The following is an 18,518-nucleotide window of genomic DNA, read 5'->3' as shown; positions in this document are numbered from 1 at the left end:
ATTCCTTGGACACAAAAAGATGAAACTGTTGTGACGTTGCTTTATACACGACTTCATTTAGAACTTTTTCTTTTTCTCTCTTTTAAATATTGAGCTTAAGACGTTTTCAGGATTTTTTAACTGATCTCCAGGCGTTTGATTTCTGTACCGGTGGCCGGCAGCCTGTCGACGTCACATTTCGTATCAGCTTGGAGCCTCGCCAGAGCAGGTACTTAAAAAGTACCAGGTACTATAAAAGGAGTAGTGTTGAGCCACGCAGAGCCGAGTCATGCTGGAACTGTGTAGTGGAAAAGTGCCTTAATACTACTGATAAACAACATAATCAAAGGTAAACAAGGGATTATCCCTGATTTATTGTGCAGGTGTATAAAGTCACCTGCCAGAAACATTTTAGATTTTTCCTGCAAATATGTTTGTGTTTTTTTTAATCAGTGACTGTGGTAAATAAATAAAACAGATTAGCATATGCGATGTGGAAGATGCAAAGCATAATCTGCTGCTTTCACCTGCCTTGTTGGTGAAAAGAGACAAAAGCAAGCCTGGTACTTTTGCTTCAGTCAGAGACAGGAGGAGAATATAAAAGATGAGCACAAAATGACAGGGTGGACTGAGAAACCATGGGATGAAGAGACTTGAGAGACCTTGAGAATGAAGCCGTACATTCTATCCTCAGAGCTTTTGTGTGCAGCTGCCCAGGAGCGTTCTCAGCCGACTCTCAAAGACTTGATTTCAACCACTCACTGTCATTCTGAAGGTGCCGTTTGTCATTCAGAAACAAGCCCATCCACTGAGCGTTCTGAGGGCATTTCTCCTTTAGGACCATTTATGGATCCTCTAAAGCAAATAAGCAAACGCATGAAAAATAGAGCAAACTGCTAATGACTCAGTGTAAGCAGAATATCAGTACTGCCTGCAGACTCGAGCAGTTTCCCATCATGGCTTATTTTCCACAAACGGCTAATGAGCTGACTGTAAAAGCCAAAACAAGCCAAAGGGCTGTAAACATGCAATGTCTGTGCTGTATGTTTACTTCTCAGAAACCATCTGCTCGTCCTCCCTTCAGTCAGTGACCTCTTAATGTCGCCAAAAGCCAGGAAGTGGATTGTGGTTGACGTCCAGAAACAACACAGGAAGTTCTCTCAGGGCAAGAGGAGCATGACAGAAGCCGTCAGATAGAGAGAGAGAGAGAGAGAAAAACAAAGAGGGTGTCACTGCTGTGTCAGCCGGAGAAAACTGTTTTCCCACCAAGCCACTCACAGTAATTAAAGTTCATCATGGGGCCACTGCCGGGGAGCTGCAGCCATGAAATCAGCCTGACATGTGACACTGTGGCAGCCTTATGATTGGTTGAAGAGGGCTGGTGATATGTAGAGCTGATGACACGGACACTGCCCCCTCACTTTGAAGGCTATTTTAATTTACCAGGGCTTCTTCCATGTGGATGTGACGCTCATTCATATTTCAATAATTGAAGTTGTTGTCTTTGTAAATGACAAATATTGATGTGGAGATGCAGTTTGACAGAACGGTACGTGCGTTACAAGCAACTACTGCAGCAGGCGTTTCAGTTTAGAGCACAGCCGAAACCAGTCAAAAACAAGAGTGATCTGATTTCAAGCTGCGCATACCGGAGCCCACTGAAAGGACTGTGTTCGGTCCGCCTCGTTCTATTTCATCCTTTTCATGAAATAAAAGAAAATCACATGCTCATGAGAACACTAAGGATAATGTGAAGCAGCAGTTTCTTCAGTTTGTTAAAGTGTTATTTGAATTCATCGGAAGAGACGGTGGTTTTTAAATTGTTTCAAAATTGTCATTTGATCATTTGTTTCCCAATGCAAGAAAATAGTGACAGCTGCTGTTTACATTGAAGCGACAAGAGGAAAGGATTTTAACCTTCAAATAATGTCACGAACTAATTCTAATCCTAGCAAAGTAGTACAAGAGAAACATCTGGAAATAGGATTGCATTGTGCTGTATGTCTAGAGTTTACCACAGAGCCCTCTGATGTTAAAGTAAGCTGAATCAAAATGACCTGTGATATCACTTCCTGTCATATCAGCCAAATCCAATCTAATTCCATATACCCCCGAGCCTAAATCACAACACATGCAAGAAAGAGAGAGGATCAGTATTTACTGGATTCATGGATCATATTACTCAGAGAGAGAGCTCTTTCATCACATTCCCTCGCATCACACACACACACACACACACACACCCGTCAGGATCAGGATCTCATCTCAGGGCCTGACCGTGACCTTAACGAGGTGCTGCCGGGTCAAATTATCAACACAGCCTAGAGACACTCGCTGCATGGCCTCTGACCTGCGTTCATAACCGTTGCTGAGCTGGGATCTCAGCCTCAGTCCCAGAGCAGCACTTTCTTCCTTCTTATCTTTTATTCATTACTTTAATTTTCCCTGGCAACTGTGGTCGGAGCTTAAGACGGTAACCGTTTTATATCTGAAAAAAATAAAATAAAATATCTTCTACTATAGTCTACTATTGCTCTGGGGACGTGGGACGTCACCTCGCTGTGGGGGAAAGAGCTGGAGCTTGTGCGGGAGATGGAACGCTACCAATTAGATCTGGTGGGGCTTACCTCCACGCACAGCCTTGTCTCTGGAACCACATTCAGAAGACAGCGAAAATAATGCCCAACACAGCGAAGACATTGTTAAAAAAAAAAGGCAACACAACGTCAATTGTGTGGACGTGGTTTGGATACTGCAAAAGCGACCAGGAGCGGTCTGTAAAATATGCCGGCGGTTGGTAGCAGCCAGGACGGGGAACACAACGCCTGTGGCGGCACCACCTCAGTGTTTACACTGACAGTGTGAAACAAAAATCTATCCAGTCGTTCTTTGCAGCCATTACCCCGTATGAAATATATAAACTATAAAAGCGGAGCAAAAATATAACAAGCGCTATTAGTTATTGCCTCGCTGCTTTAAAGCCAGATGTGGTGGACAGACTTGTCTTTCTTGTAAAAAACCTATAATGTGGTAAATGATAGAATAACTGACTGGTTTACTACATATTGTGCAATTTTGGCTCAGATTTCGTTCTACTTTTAAAATATTTCTAGAGATCTACCTTAATCTTTCAGGTAGCATTTGTGCCAGGGCCATGTTCACTGTCCAGCCAAAGCAATTTGATGTGATGTGAGTTGTCATAGCTGTTAGTTTATATACAATGTTTCAATAAGTAAAAGCTTGTATTATTGAGTAAAGGGAGATGACTCATGTTTACATTACAAAAGATGTGCACAACCTATTTTTGCACTTTTCAATACCTCCAAAAAACCAATATAATAGTATTATAGTGGTTTAGTTTTGACATTTATTTTGTCTTTGTTTAGCACTTGAATGTGTCAGAGGGTGTGACCCACATGTTTACTTAGTTTGGTTTTGTGCTGCCTTTTGAGATTATTATTATTTAATAATTGTTTTTTAAGTTGTTTAAATAAGTTGTTTATGTTATTAAACTTTATTATAAAGTTTCAGTGAATCTCTTATTTCTTCAAGCTTCAGGATGTCCCTCACACTGGCAGCATCTGCAAAAACTACATATCGTGATAAGAATCGAGATCGATCAATATGGAAAAACATATCGTGATAACATTTTTTTTGGGGTCCCTTGCTGAAACTGCTGCCCCCGCGACCCGGCCCCGGATAAGCGGAGGATGATGATGATCTGCTTATTACCAGATCTTTTATCAGTTAAGAATAAATATGTTGTACACTGTATTCAGATTGAAATGTTGCTCCCTAAAACTTTCTGTTTGTAGCAACAGAGCGAGAAGAGCAAGCACTCTGAAACCCCCCTGACAAGCTCACGTGAGGGTGTCATTTAAAAGTGTAGGGAGGAAATGGACGCCTATTAAACAGTTGACTGTAGAAGAGACGGTGTTGCGAACATGGCTCCTCCTAACAGAGATCGCAGAGTGAAGTTAAACTGGGATATGAGCCCATTCTCTCACACAAGAGCCCATGCAAGCGTTTTACATCAAATTAAGCCATGGCAATTTTATTTGAAGAGCTGAAACTTAACAAAATCAAGGCCGACTTGTGTGAATGAATAATTTATCAGTGTGAACTTTAATGGGATATGTCTGTTACTTGTTATCTAACTTAATACCCCCAATTACTTCAAATGATTCTGGAGACATCTTTGTGTGTGCTTTTCCTGTTGCTCGGTTTCTTTCCAACAGTGATCATGTCACGTTCATTTTTGCATCTCTACGTCGTCTTTTTCTGTCAGCGCCGGTCAGGTGTTTGTGTCTCTTGGTGTTCATTCGTATTCTTTGTGAAATGTTAACGATGCAGGCTGAAAGATGGTAGAGGGAGAGAGAGTTACAGACTGCTGATTGACAGAGAAGGAAAACTGCCAAGTGGAGGAGAAGTGGTGATCTACCACTCACTCGTGGAGAGCTGTGAAGTAGAGCTGGATGTTTTGTCGATTCGTAAAAGCTGTGCCAGCCAGCTCCTCGTCACCTTGTGGTGCATATCGCATGTTTTGTGTTGCCAATAGTGTGGGTGGCAAATTCACCATTCTTAACCAATAAAATAGGTTATAAAGGAAAAGTTACAAACACATCCATCAAAATGCTATCAAAGTCCCATCTGTTAACGTTGAGAATCCGTTTAATGAAGCTGTAACGATGCACTTTTACGTCCTTACTGCATCTTCAAACGCCCGAGACTCCCTGTACACACGAGACTTGACGTTTCATCTCTATCTTACTGTCGGATTACATGACTTCTGAAGTCCCAATTATTCGGCTGAAGCACTAAAGACGTTATAAACTGGGGAAAAAGGACGTTTCTGAAATGCTGTTTTAATTACATGAATCACTGACACACTAGCATTTTTTGTTTATGTTGAAGTGTGTATTTAAACAGTGTGGTATGTGTGAGTTTCCAAAAATGTACAATATCAAACATGTTTGTTCATTAGGCCTCATGTCTTTTGTCTAACCTGCCCAAGTAAACACAATGAAAAAAGAATAATCTTCCCTGAATCATATCGTAGCTCTTGTATATAGATTAGAGCTGCAGCTATTGATAATTTTCTCGATTAATAGAGTAACCGTTTGGTCCAGTACTCGATTCATTGAGTAATTGTTTCGGCTCTAATCTAGATACACATCAAAATGCTATGTAGGGATGTACACCCCCCTACTTTTAGTCAACCTTCCTCTTCCTTTGGACAAAGGCCTTTTTCGTTCGCCCCACAAACCAACACCTGCTCCTGCTCAACTCCTCTCTCTTAACAAAATCTGACAGGCAGTCTCTCTACAAGTGATCTTTTGGATAAAAAGCAGACCAATGTGTCCCCCACAGTGGGAGGCAGTTGTAATTAATCCAATGGGAATGTAAACGGATGCATGCAGTGGAATGCCTGTGAGCTCATGGGGGAAAAAACCATGACATTTGCAATTAGAATTCGGATTCAAAAGTGTATTTGTGACCCCCACTCGTATACTTACTATATTTATCCCTTATTTAAGACGCTATTGAAGCATACATGTACTTTTCCATCGACGCACTGTTTCCCACTGCTCTGGAGATTTGTGGGACATGTTTGTAAACAAACCCCGTTCTCCGTCTTTTGGAATCGCTCTGCATTTTAAGTCAGTAAACCGCGACTAAAGTCTCACTCGATGGCACATCTGTGCGACGTACTGTATAAATATACTGGATATTTTTGCAAAACACTCGATGGGACTTTAAAGAGAGCCAATAAAGACGAGAAGCTCAGAATGTTTGTTCCCTTCCAAAAAAAACAAGAGCTCATGGGTGACGGACAAAAATGTTGCTGCTGTAAAAATAGTCAACACAGTCTGTCAATAATTATCACAATTAATGCGAAATAATTCATTATTGAGTTTTGCCCCGGGGATAAAATGTGAAGTAGGCTATTAATTGCGCTGTTAATCTTCTTTATGAGCATAAAACAAAACTTCGAAAGTTTGAAGTAAAACATTTACAGCAATTATGTATCGTGTGTGTGTTTAGACAGTATAAAAATGTAGTGAACTGCAAGGCATTTATTGGCTATCATTTGCCAAACTACTGTTAATAATATATCAAGGCTTCCAAATTCTACTTTCTGTGATCTTTCAGCTTCTTAAATGTGAATGTTTTCTACTTTCTTTGATTTTTCAGCGTCTTAAATGTGATTTATTATCTACTTTCTTTGATATTTCAACTTCTTAAATGTGATTTTTTTTCTACTTTCTTTGATTTTTTTCAGCTTAAATGTGAATATTTTCTACTTTCTTTGTTTTTTCAGCTTCTTAAATGTGAATATTTTCTACTGTCTTTGTTTTTTTCAGCTTCTTAAATGTGAATTTTTTTCTACTTTTGATTTTCTCAGCTTCTTAAATGTGGAATTTTTTTCTACTTTCTTTGATTTTTCAGCTTCTTAAATGGCTGAGTGACTCGAGTTGAGATGAAACAAAAATTATTATTCAGGAATTATTCAAGGAAATTGCAAAGCAATGTTACAGATATTCATGGTAAGAAGGAACTGAAAATGTTGGTTTTGATCGTTGGTTTTTGATGTCCAGTTGATCGAGGTGCCGCCTCACCCTCTTGTTAAATTTCTTTCTTGGTATTTATTGGCGACCTGGAGTCATGACATGTCGCAATATGTTCCACATTTTGGGAGCAACTGCTGAGTCAATGTTGACAGTTGGTATAACACTGGCCCATCTCTACCTCTCTGATGTCCTGACTGTCATATCAGCGGGGATGTGGGGGGTACATATCTATCTCACTGTCCATGCGTCCCAGGGACCTAATTCTTCATCTTTAAAATGTCACTATAAACTAATTGAACTGTTTAAGATGAGCATATACTATGATGTTGACAAATTTGGACTTAAATGACCAAAATCTTTTCAATTCTTCCCCGACCACAACAAAACATCCCTACAGGAAACACCGTACATAAATATAAATCTCTTAATTATCATACCAGCAATAGGAGTTAAACACGACACTGTATGGGGACCCATTGAATTTCCCAGGGACCCATGCAATTTATCTAACCTGTATAAAGTAAGGGTAAAAAAAAAAACACACAGCAGAAAACATTATCGAGTGATGAAATGATAGTTAGGATTTCACCTCACAGCACTGTAGTTAAATAAATCTGTAATTGTGACTGAGTATTCCGTGGCTCCAGTTTGGCAGCTTTAATTAAATCATAACTTTGTTGTTTACCATCTGTCACACTTAAGCTCAATTAGCAAACACATTTCGGCTTGTTAGCAGCCAACTGTGTGACTATATAAAATTAGATACTACGCGTCACCGCGACTTGGCTCGCCACAAAGATCGTGTGCGAGATCTGAGATGTGTAAAGTGATTTAAAGTGCTTCATTTATCACTACTGAAGAATGGGAGCCTTGGGATTTGTCATGGAGCATTGTTCTCACCGAAGAGGAATTTATTTATATCCCCGTAGTTGTCTCGCTGGACAGACGAAGAGGGTGATGCTGACTCGAAGCTGCAATCCCCTCAGATTCATTGGACCATCAAGTAAGGAGACTGTGAGGCACTCATTTGTTTAATGAAGCCTGAATTAAACGTTCTTTCAATCAAATAAACGTGTTAGTCGTCAGCCAACGAAAGATGGAGGAAAGTGTCGGCTCCATTTTAAACGCTTTTCGCAAGTAGCTCCAGTTAGAAGCTGCAAAAAAAATCAACCTCTGCGAGTGTTTTAAAAGAAATTGGCATAAGAAAGTGAAGTTTCTGACATGACCCCGGTCTGAACAAAGTACACAAACCCCCGTAGTTGTGAGAATTCCTGGAATGACTTGGCAAAGTGGGATATGTTTTCTCAGGAGACGGTTGGCACCCAGGAAAGCGCCGTCTCCACTTAGTGAGCCGAAAAACGAAGTAAGCAAAGTTATTAAAGGCGACGTTTTCCCACCTGCGACTTCTGTAGGTGAGATAATGAGTTGAGGCTCTGGAGGCTTTGATGTTTCCAGAACAGCTTTGCCTCCGTACTGTTCTGCAGGAGATGTGCAGTAATCCTGTGCAGAGGTCTTTCACACCGAGTTAACAGTCGGGAGTTTTATCTGTGACTGTGCTGAACCACGTGGATTGAATGTGAGCCTGTGACTGCTGTGAAAAAATGTGTGAACTGACCACACAAGACCGGTAAGTCAGTTGGCTTAGTGCTTACCACTTGAGAGTGAGCCTGATGGACACAGTTTCAGGCTACTCGAGCACATCCCAGAGGATCCATAATATTAACCTGGCCTCTGGATTTTTTATGTATAAGATGCTGTGCTTTATCTTCTCCCTGCTACATTATACATGTGACTCCACAATAATGAAGGCTTGGACAAACTGTCCAGGCTTAACACACACACACACACACACACACAGGCAGGCAGGTTAATGCCCCCAGAATAAGGCTCAGGATAAAGAAGTTTCCCCTTAATACGGAGGATTAAATGCACAGTATCTTCATTTTTAAGACTGCCAATATGTCGCAAGGGATTACTTTCACTGTAATTAGAGTGACATGTTTGGCATAAATTACAATAATATACCTGTCTTGTTTAAGATGCTTTGCAAAAAAAAAAGGTTTAATCACAATTCAACTTGCTTGACCACTTCTTGATAAATGGAGGGAAATGCTAAGGTGTTTCGAGCTAAAACAACACATCTATCTTGTCGTGTGGAAAATGTCCCCAGTTGCAGCGGCTGCCTGCGCAGATATACGAAACTCCAGCTCCAAATTAACTTCTCGGGGATTCACCCACAAAATGTGACGCGGCAAAAATAACATCTCTACAAGTTTCATTGAACACTTGGCCATGCAGGTTGGAGTGTGTCTCTTTACTGCCAAAAGGCCTGAACAATATAAGCAGCCCTGTAGATGCGTCTAACGCACTGGTTGGACATTTCAAGGCTGACTGATAAACGGAACTCGATGTTGACCTTTGAACTGGAACAGACGTACGGCTAAGTGGCAAATGCGTGCGAGTTTGTTGTTTACTGGAGTTGTTGTTCGGGTGGAATGATCCTCGGGGCTGCTGCTGCTGCTGCCACTTCTGCTGCTGCTGCTGCTGCTGCTGCTGCTGCTGCTGCAGATGCTGCTGCGGCTGCTTGCACTTAAATCGCAACCTTAACCACGCATGCACTTAAATTACTCAGAAGACAGCGTAACAGAAATTGTCTGCGGTTCAGCGATGAGACGCGAAACTGTGTGAAACATCAGTTGCTCCTCAGTGGTTTGTTGGGCATTCAGAAAAAAACACAGAGAAATAGCAGTGATACTGCGAGTTGCTCCTTTAAAAGGAGTAATCGAGGCACCACCAGAGTGACATCTGGAAGGCAGATACTAGAGTTGCACACAACCACTAATACTGGGTCTTTCTGCAAACCTAACCTAAAATAATAACTAAAGGACTCCAACGCAGCACATGAAAGCATCCATCGCATAGTGGCGGTGTAAATATAGATTTTAAGTTTAAGTGCTCACATACAGAATCCTGATTATTTTCCAGTAATACACAATAACACAACACTTTGTTTGTATTTGTAAACGTTTCTAAACCATGTGATACGGTTTGCTCTCTCTTTATTTGTTTTGAGAGGTTTCTCCGCAAATTCATGTGAAAAAGAGTTGTTTCTGTTGTTTGAATCTTCACCGGCACACAATTACCTTTGTTCCATCTTCCTTTTTGGAAGATTTTTAAAGCAAAACAGCCTCTTATTTACATACAATGAAATTAATTGTCAAAATCATATTGATTTACTACAACTTGGTTGGTTAGAGAATCCTTATGGGAAACAAGACTTTAACAAAAGCTCTGGTAGCCAACATATTTGTGTCGTTTGTGGGCTTTGTTTCCCTACTTTGGGAAATCTGGTTCGTGTCGAGAGACTTTGACCAATCACAGGATAGTTCAGAGAGAGACGGTGCTCCTATTGGCTGTTGTACTTAGCATTAGCAACAGCTGACTATGCTACCTAAAAAAAATAGCAACGAGAATACAATAAAATGTGTATCTATCAGTATCATACGTTGTGTTTCCAGAGATGGAGACGTTGCCTCAGTTCATCTCTTGCATGTGAAGCGTGTGCGTCTGTCCGTGTTTATCAGAGAGCCTCAATCAAAGACATTAGTATTTAAGAACTGGAGATAAAACGCAACAGTCAACAGTTTTTCCCAGTGATCCTGCCTCTTACAGCATTAACTGTAGCAGCTTTAAATCCCAGCGTACCCACGGATGTGCAGTCAACTATCACTGGATTACACTGATGGTGGTAATAAAGAGTTTGTTTTGCGAGCAACAACTGCTGTGAGAACACTTTTACTCTCTTTTTTACTCTCTAAAAGTCTGTCAATGGACATTATGTGTTATTGAAAAAACAAGAGGTATGCGTTCAGAAAGCATCAGCGCCACCGAGGCATGACTCTGGAGGAGTATGAATGTTGACACACATTGTGGAGTGAGAGGGTTAATGGTTTAAAGGACCTTAATTGCCTTTCACCTCACACTGCATCCACCCCCCAGCCCCCCAGCCCCCGCGCTCTACTACACCCTTCATATCTGCCACAGCCCCCCTGGGCACGCATACCTCACAGTCTGAAAATCTTTGCTTCAACCAATCAGCTCTGTAAGTAAATGTCAGGGAAATTCAGCAAAGTGCAAAAATAAACCTTACATTTTCACTTTGAATTTCAACAACAACAAGAGATTCACGAGGGATATGCACGTCATTGTACACGTGCAGTGCTCTCTGCTTAAAAAATAAACTGAAACCCGCACCGCCACACCATAAATTGCCATAAATGATTAAACTAGTGCGCTGCATGAGGAGGTTGTTCTCGTTCACCATCTATTTGCCACAACTGGGTGCAGATGGTGAGGGAAATAAAAGCCAGTTTGCACGCCGCATGTCATTAATACAAGCAATGACCCTCAACTTGGCAGCGGCAGCGGCACACAGCAACTCTGTGACGCCAGATTTACCTTCTTACTCATCACCTCAAAGTCCCAGCATGATGTGCACATTACACACACACACACACACAGGCTCTCGTGTTACTGGCGAGAAATTTCAAGTCTCACATGCTCATGAAAAACCTTTTGTTCTTTCAACAAAGACCTTTAAATGTCCATGTGTGAATCTATTGTTTTTCCCCTGTGTAATGGCTTCTCACTGTAGCCGCGTGGGACAGTTACATATTGAATTGTAATTTTAAGACGCGTTTATTAAACGTCTCCATTACAGCATGCTGCTAAAATGACTCCCTTTTGTTTACAAGAGGCAATAACAATAGAGCGAAGGAAACTTTGCAAGTCATTCACAAGATAAAGCAGAGTAATGTCTGTTGCCATGTAGGCTTTATCAAGAGACGGTCATTAATCTCGGGGATAAATAGCCTCAGACCACTGCCTCAGACAGACGGCATCTGCAGGAGTGCTTGCTCCTCCACAGCCACATAAATCCTGCGCGGTGATCCACCACTCCTATCAGGAATATATGCCATAACTTCATAGGAGGATCCATCTATCACTGGTCTCCTTGGTATTTTCAAAGTCCTGCAGTGGAGTTTCCGCACACTCCTGCGTCGCAGTGAAGCAGACATATACCGTCCTCTCTATAGATCACTCACTTCAAACGTGGAGTGTGCTGTCGTTCAGATGTGAGCTGCGCAAAAGAAAAACAAAAAAAACAGCAATGGGTCTATGAAATATTAAAATGATTGGGGTGAGTGATGACAGGCGTGAAGCTAAAAGATGGCATCTTCAAGGGCTGCCGTGCTTTCGTAGGCTGCTGAATAAAATGGCAGCTGACCGGCTGGTTTGTTTATATGGACGCAAAAAACACTCGGAAACATTACGATGAGAGACGTAAAGTGTGCAGTTTACTGGAGAAAAACAGCAAATTAAACGGCACGCTTTCAAAGCTGGGTTTTCTATTTGACCATCTGTGTAGCGTGTGACTTTTAAATCCAAGCGAAGGTCTGTTGAATTCAAACCATTGTCAACCAAGTTCACACATTGCCGATTAAACCTAACGGCTGCATGTGACTCTTGCGAGATGGCTCCAAATAGGTCGAAGTATGACTGAAAGCGCAAAGAAGAACCCATGAAAAGTTTCACGTGTGAATTCAACTTCTTGAAGAAAAAAAACAACCCAAACCCTTATTTGAAGGGATAAACACTTCTTGAGAATATAAACACAGCCAGCAACAAACGTTGCACATTGCAGCCTTAAAGCGCCAAGGAATAGTTCTTCTATCTGACAATTGTTCCCATTTACAACAGAATTTATTGTTTGTTATAGCACCAACATGTAGTAGGTAGTAGTCTCTTCTCAATGGACTCTCAAGATACAAAAGTGGGACATGCTTTTTGGAATGTGGCCTGACCTTGTCTTGTGCAAATGTTGCCTGTGCTGTGTCGAGGGTCCATATGGACGGCCTGTGAGCCCTGTGGCCCAGTGGAGCCCCGGCAGGCTGCACACACAGTGGCCCCCAATGCACACTCGACACTGTGCTTCCTGCTGCAGTGACTAAAATAAAAGACCCCTGACAGTGAGGTCACATGCTTCATTTGAGAAACACAGACTGCTGCTTCAGGCTCTCGGGGCTGAAGACGGAGATGAATCCCAAAGAAGGAGAAAAAATGTGTCGGAGTTATCAGAGCAGAGCCAGAGTCTGTAAGTCACTGGGAGGAAGGAACGCGGGTTGTCTAAATAACTGGTCAAGAGTTTTGTTGTGGGGGTGAGACGCCGAGGATATGGGAGAGTCAGTTGCTCTGTTTGGTGCAGAATGTCCCAGACATGTCTGTCTGGGACAGCTGGCAGAGAGTCAGGTCGAGTTGCACAATGTTTATCACCGCTTGTGTATTTTTAGTTAATTCTGACAAATTATAATTCAGGAAAATAAATTCTCGATGCAAATCAGTATGTTTTCTTAAGATTTACGGAGATCAATAAAAGATGCTGATCTCCTTTTACTGGAAATAAATACTGTGGTGATCTCCGTGACATTAAGTACATGATGGCAAGAACAATTCAAACGAAAGTCCTAATCTTCCACTCCCACGCTCGATGAGCACTGTGCATGCTCTTGCAAATTACACAGATCTAACACGGGAACAAAGATGGTCAAATAGTACCAGCTGATTCTCAGAAGCCTCCCTCCCCTGAAAATAAACACAGCCAATCTTGTTTCATTTGAACTGGCACTAATCCAGTCTGTGGTTCAACAGTTGCCCAAACATGGGAATGTGTTTTTTGTCACTGGCGGTGTTTAATGAACTTAAATCCATGAACCTGAAAAGGCCAACAGGCCTGTGTTTGCTCGCTGCCAAAAGTTCTCCCCAGTCTTCGTGATAAAGTAGGAGAGAAAATGGCGTTTAAAGTGAAAAGCCTTCCCTGGAGAAATTTCCAACAAAGATTTCAACATAGCCATTATCTCCTTTGCCTGTGTTGCAACAACTGAGAATCTGCAGCTGCTTGACAAACTGAGACCTTATCAGTGGAATCGCATATAAAAACCAATGATGAAAAAGCGGCACTTCCTGCGAACACCGATCACTTACACGCAATCAGTCTCTGCTTGAAAAACCCTTCTCAGAGTTCAGCCTCTTTCTGCATGCACTCTTGTGTTGTTTGTGTGCAGATTCAACGACGTGTGTCAGCGTGATTCATTGTTGATGCACTTTAAGTTCCTTTCAATTAATACTTAATCAGGCGTCTGTAAAGAACCGAGTTAATGCTGCATCTAAATCAAGCTCAATCAGCCGGAAATATTACAGCTCGACCTATCTACGACGGAGTGATCCATCAAAGTGCCTCAGTCGCTACGGTGGGGGGGAGATGATGTGAGCTCAAACGCGGCGGCATGTGTGCGAGTGGGGCTGTGTACACTACACCCAGTCGTGGCATTTAAATCATTCTCATCATCCCTCCCACTCTCTGCATAATAATATATCGCAGTGAGAAAGAGGATCCCCGCCACTTAAATGACACCTACATCTCAGCTTCCCACACACGCGCTCTGTCAACTTGCAAGCAAACAGCTACACTAAGCCAGCACACAGACACAGTGTGTGCCTGCAGAACCATGTAAATCATGTGCGTGCATCATTACGTGAAACTTTTGTGCTCTTAATCTTTCTTAATTTTTCTGCAGGTAATCTAGCTGTAATTTTCTTTTCGAATAGTATAATAATTGTGAATAATTTCCCACTGACTTAATTTACTTCACTACTGGGATAATCCGATCTGATACTCGCTCTCAGTCCTATAGTGATGTGTCGTTCGTGAACGAGCTTTGTAGTGAACGAGAAGCCGAATCCTCTGCCGCTCCGCTCCGACACGCCATGCGGGCGAGGACAGACTAGGATCATACCATTATGTAAACAAAGGAGGGAGGCAGATCCTTCGAAGACGGCCAGTGTGGTGGTACTGGCCAGGTTCATACAGAGCGACAGAGAGACCACAAAGCTCAGTGCAGGGTTAGGTTAGGTTAGGTGCAGGTTCAGATGTTAATTTAATGGTTTGATTAACCCTCTTATGACCATCATGATAATCAGGCTGCCTGAATTTATGGCTGTAGAATTGTCATAAATGTTTAATGAGTGAGTTCTTCTGCCCCTTTTTCCAAGATAACTTTCACTTTAGATATCTGGCAGTTATTCAACCGTTAAGGAATCACGGTACTGAGAAACTGACGTCACAAACGTGTGGCGCGCTGGTGAATCTTGTCTGTGATTGGATGGTCTTGCCGCGGAAGTCTTGACGTTCTACCGTAATGACAAGTACGTATATGGGCGCAAAGCTCTATTTCTCTGCTTTCTGGTATCCATCCATCCATCTTCTATTACTTTATGCTCCACATGAAGGTCACAAGGGGTGCCGTGCCAATCACAGCTGACATGGAGCAAAAGGCGGGGTCACACCCTGGACAGATCGCCAGTTTTTGAATTTTTGAGATATCACAAATTGTCCAGGAGTTACAGTAATGAGAAGTACGCATGCCATTTCCTGTCGGCACAGAAGGGTTAATGTAATTATATATTATTGTATTTTTTGTAATGATAAAAATGCATAAAAAATATTAAATTCATTACATTGTAATGTAATGTCATATAACATGTTTGCCACGGAGGTGGTAAATGCATCAGCACGAAGACTAATATTGGTATTGGTGGATGCTCATTGTTGTGATATTAAGATCTATTATATTAAGGTCAGAGCCATCCCTGCTTCAGCTTTGAAAACTTGGGTACATGTAATTAAAAGGCATCGTATTGCTCTGTAGTCTCTGCACATTGACTTATTCAAGTTGAATGTGAAGAGGAGATAGGACTGGGAGGTTAGAGTGATTTCACCCCGAGGCCACGTCTCAGCGATTATCCCAAACCTGTCAGCCCTCACATGGTCCTTGTTTCAGCAGCTGCAGCGCTGAGGATGTTTACATGTTGGGATGCAGCCGAGTCTGTATTGTGGAAGGTTTCTAATGTAAAGTGTTTAGGAGGTGAAGAGGGATGTTGTATGTGTGAGCTGCCGGGAGTTTAGGAGTCGCAGATACTGAACAAACCAATATCTAATTAGCTATGTTCAGATTACTAGACAGAAGTAATCAGATTTGACTCGGATTCTGATTTTCAAATCATTTTCATGTCACTTTAGTATGAGGTTCTAGATCAGATGTAGTGCCAATCTAGATACATGTGATGTTTCTGAGAACGGTCATAGCTTTTTGTCTATATGGGCGCTGGCATCATCGATTGGCATCATAGAAGCAGCCTGTGCAGCTACAGTAAATCATAACCAACCCACCTGCATACGTTGCGTTGGCAACACCGTAAACGTTCACACATTTGTGGCTCAGCTGTCAAACACAGACGGATGAAAAGCCTCCAAACAACCGCCTTGTCAATTCTCAGTGTAAAACCTATCCATCTCTCCAGGAAAACTCAGCAACTCAGAAGACTTTACTTTTTCTGATGTGCTGTAGTTATCACACTTCTCTGCAACATGAGTGACAACTGGAGAGTTTTGATGTTGTTGTGTATCGACTGTAAAGTAAGTTTGTTTTTCGGTTTTTTTAAATCCAATGTAGCAGCTCGATGCATGAGAAAATGTAATTTGAATCCCATTTTAATCACCTTCAAATCTCATTAGTTTCCCCTCCTTGTTCACACTTTCACAAAGCAATTTGAATCAAATCTGAATATTACGACGCATTATTAGGGCCAAAAAATATTTAATATTTAGAATAAATCTGTAATGTTTGACCACAACCAGCTGTTTCCTCCCCCAGTTTACAGACACAAGTCTTTGTGATTCAGTTTCTTGCACAATCAAGTCCTGATGCTCAAGATAATGTGGTGCTCATAAGCCGAAAATATTATTATAAAGTTTTCCTTTATTTGTGGAGCCCCAATCATAATGTAACTTCACAAAATGCTCCGCGCTTCTCATCTTGACGCAGGTTTGCAGCTGATCATCTGACCTTTTGCTTGAATAATAATTACGACTTAATTCTTGAAAGATTACCACTACTATTCTCATAGTATTAAAACTTTATTCTCATAATATTACAACTTTATTCTCAACAGATTACGACTTTATTCTCATAATATTACAGCTTTATTCTCGAAAGATTGCGACTTTATTCTCATAATATAACAACTTTATTCTCAAAAGATTACAACTTTATTCTCATAATATTATGATTTTATACTCGAAGGAATTGCGTCTTTATTCTCCAAAGATTATGACTTTATTCTTGAAAAATTACGACTTTATTCTCGAAAGATTATGACTTTATTCTCGAAAGACTACGACATTATTCTCGTAAGATTATGACTTTATTCTCATAATATTACAGCTTTATTCTCGAAAGATTGCGACTTTATTCTCATAATATAACAACTTTATTCTCAAAAGATTACAACTTTATTCTCATAATATTATGATTTTATACTCGAAGGAATTGTGTCTTTATTCTCCAAAGATTATGACTTTATTCTTGAAAAATTACGACTTTATTCTCGAAAGATTACGACTTTATTCTCGAAAGACTACGACATTATTCTCGAAAGATTATGACTTTATTCTCATAATATGACTTTGTTCTCAAAAGATTTTTAAATTCTTTAATTTGGCCCTAATACTGTGTTGTAGAATATGCAAAATAAATCAGATTCTTTTTTTCCTGGCAGTCAGAGCAGGGTCATGTGTGGTGATGTTGTGTGGTGTCTCAGGTAGAGGACAAAGAGAAGAGAGGACCACTCCATCCCTTCCGAGGCTTCCCCTGCTCCTATTGGCCAGCAGGAGATCCTTTTGTTTTGACTCTCACGGTTCAAGAACCCCAAAAACCGCAGCTCATGTCATGGAGGAGAGGAAACCAGACAAACACGCGCAGTCACAAAGGAAAAAAAAAACCCAACCCCGCTTACGATCTGGTTACCGTTCAGAATAAATGCAATCCTTTAGATTTGCGATAATAACGGACGTGGTGTTTGATGCGGGGCGTCACAAGCGGTGCGTTGTTATAAACGCACACACAGAGCATCTCGCGCTTACATGCGAGGAAAACTGAGTCAACTCGTGGGCTGTGGATGAGAGAGTGAGCCATTCATTCTGTGCACGGGCAGCGGCAGCAGCTCCGCTCAAAGGAGCCCGTTATGTTGGCGGCGTCTGCGCTTTTATACAGCCAGAGCGCGCGCGCGCACACACACACACACACACACACACAGTCAAATCACACAAAAACTTTTCCATTTCTGTGCCCACTCGCTCCACACACCGAGGGCACGAACTTCAGCGACACAGACAGACACTCAGTCAGTATGAGATTGTCCATTAAAAAAAAAATAATGATAATAATGATGATAAAGCACGCAAAGGAATTAAATTGTGTATATTTCAGTGAAGAGAAATCACATATGGAACGCGTGGAAATACAAGAATTAAAAAAAAAAAAAACCTACCACGAGTTTTCACTGTCGGTGCCGGCTGCGCTCGCACGACCACCCGCATCCGGCAACTTCTCACCGTGTTTCCATCCCCGTCGCCGCTCACTGATCAGTGGCCATTTGTAAATCCGTGTATTTATCACTGTTGTAAGTATGATTTCTTCTGGATTCTCCTCCACTGCCGATTTACATGTGTTTAAGTTGTGCACTCGGCGCTGTTACAGCGTCTGCTTCTCTCTCCCAAGCTCGCGATGTGACGAGTGGGAGTCAGACTCTCTCTCTCTCTCTCTCTCTCTCTCTCTCTCTCTCTCTCTCTCTCTCTCTCTCTCTCTCTCCCTCTCCCCCCTCTCTCTCTCTCTCTCTCTGGGGCGCTAACGTTGAGGGTGAGGATGTCTGTCTATATGAGCCTACAGGCTATTTATATACAGCCAAGATGCCCCCTAATTAAGTGGTAATAAACACCTTTAAAGGGCCAGTTCACTCTAATAATAATAATAACCCAATCCTCTACTTCAGATTTTGAGATATAATGTATTA

The 18,518-nt window shown here is 41.5% G+C and overlaps 1 protein-coding gene across 2 annotated transcripts in view; it reads right to left on the bottom strand.

Annotated features, from left to right (window-relative positions):
* The window catches only part of chst15 (carbohydrate (N-acetylgalactosamine 4-sulfate 6-O) sulfotransferase 15), a 34,035-nt gene extending 15,777 nt beyond the window's left edge, over positions 1–18,258 (bottom strand). For both annotated transcript variants that reach the window (XM_058621804.1, XM_058621803.1), the window contains exon 1: positions 17,997–18,258. The gene's annotated coding sequence lies outside the window, so the exon portion shown is untranslated. The remainder of the gene's footprint in view (positions 1–17,996) is intronic.
* Between the last annotated feature and the right edge of the window lie 260 nt (positions 18,259–18,518).

The sequence above is a fragment of the Solea solea genome, chromosome 21 (assembly GCF_958295425.1).
Source record: "Solea solea chromosome 21, fSolSol10.1, whole genome shotgun sequence".
Taxonomy (NCBI): Eukaryota; Metazoa; Chordata; class Actinopteri; order Pleuronectiformes; family Soleidae; genus Solea; species Solea solea.
Note: the sequence above shows the minus strand (reverse complement) of the source record. Positions and strands in the feature narration are given on the sequence as shown.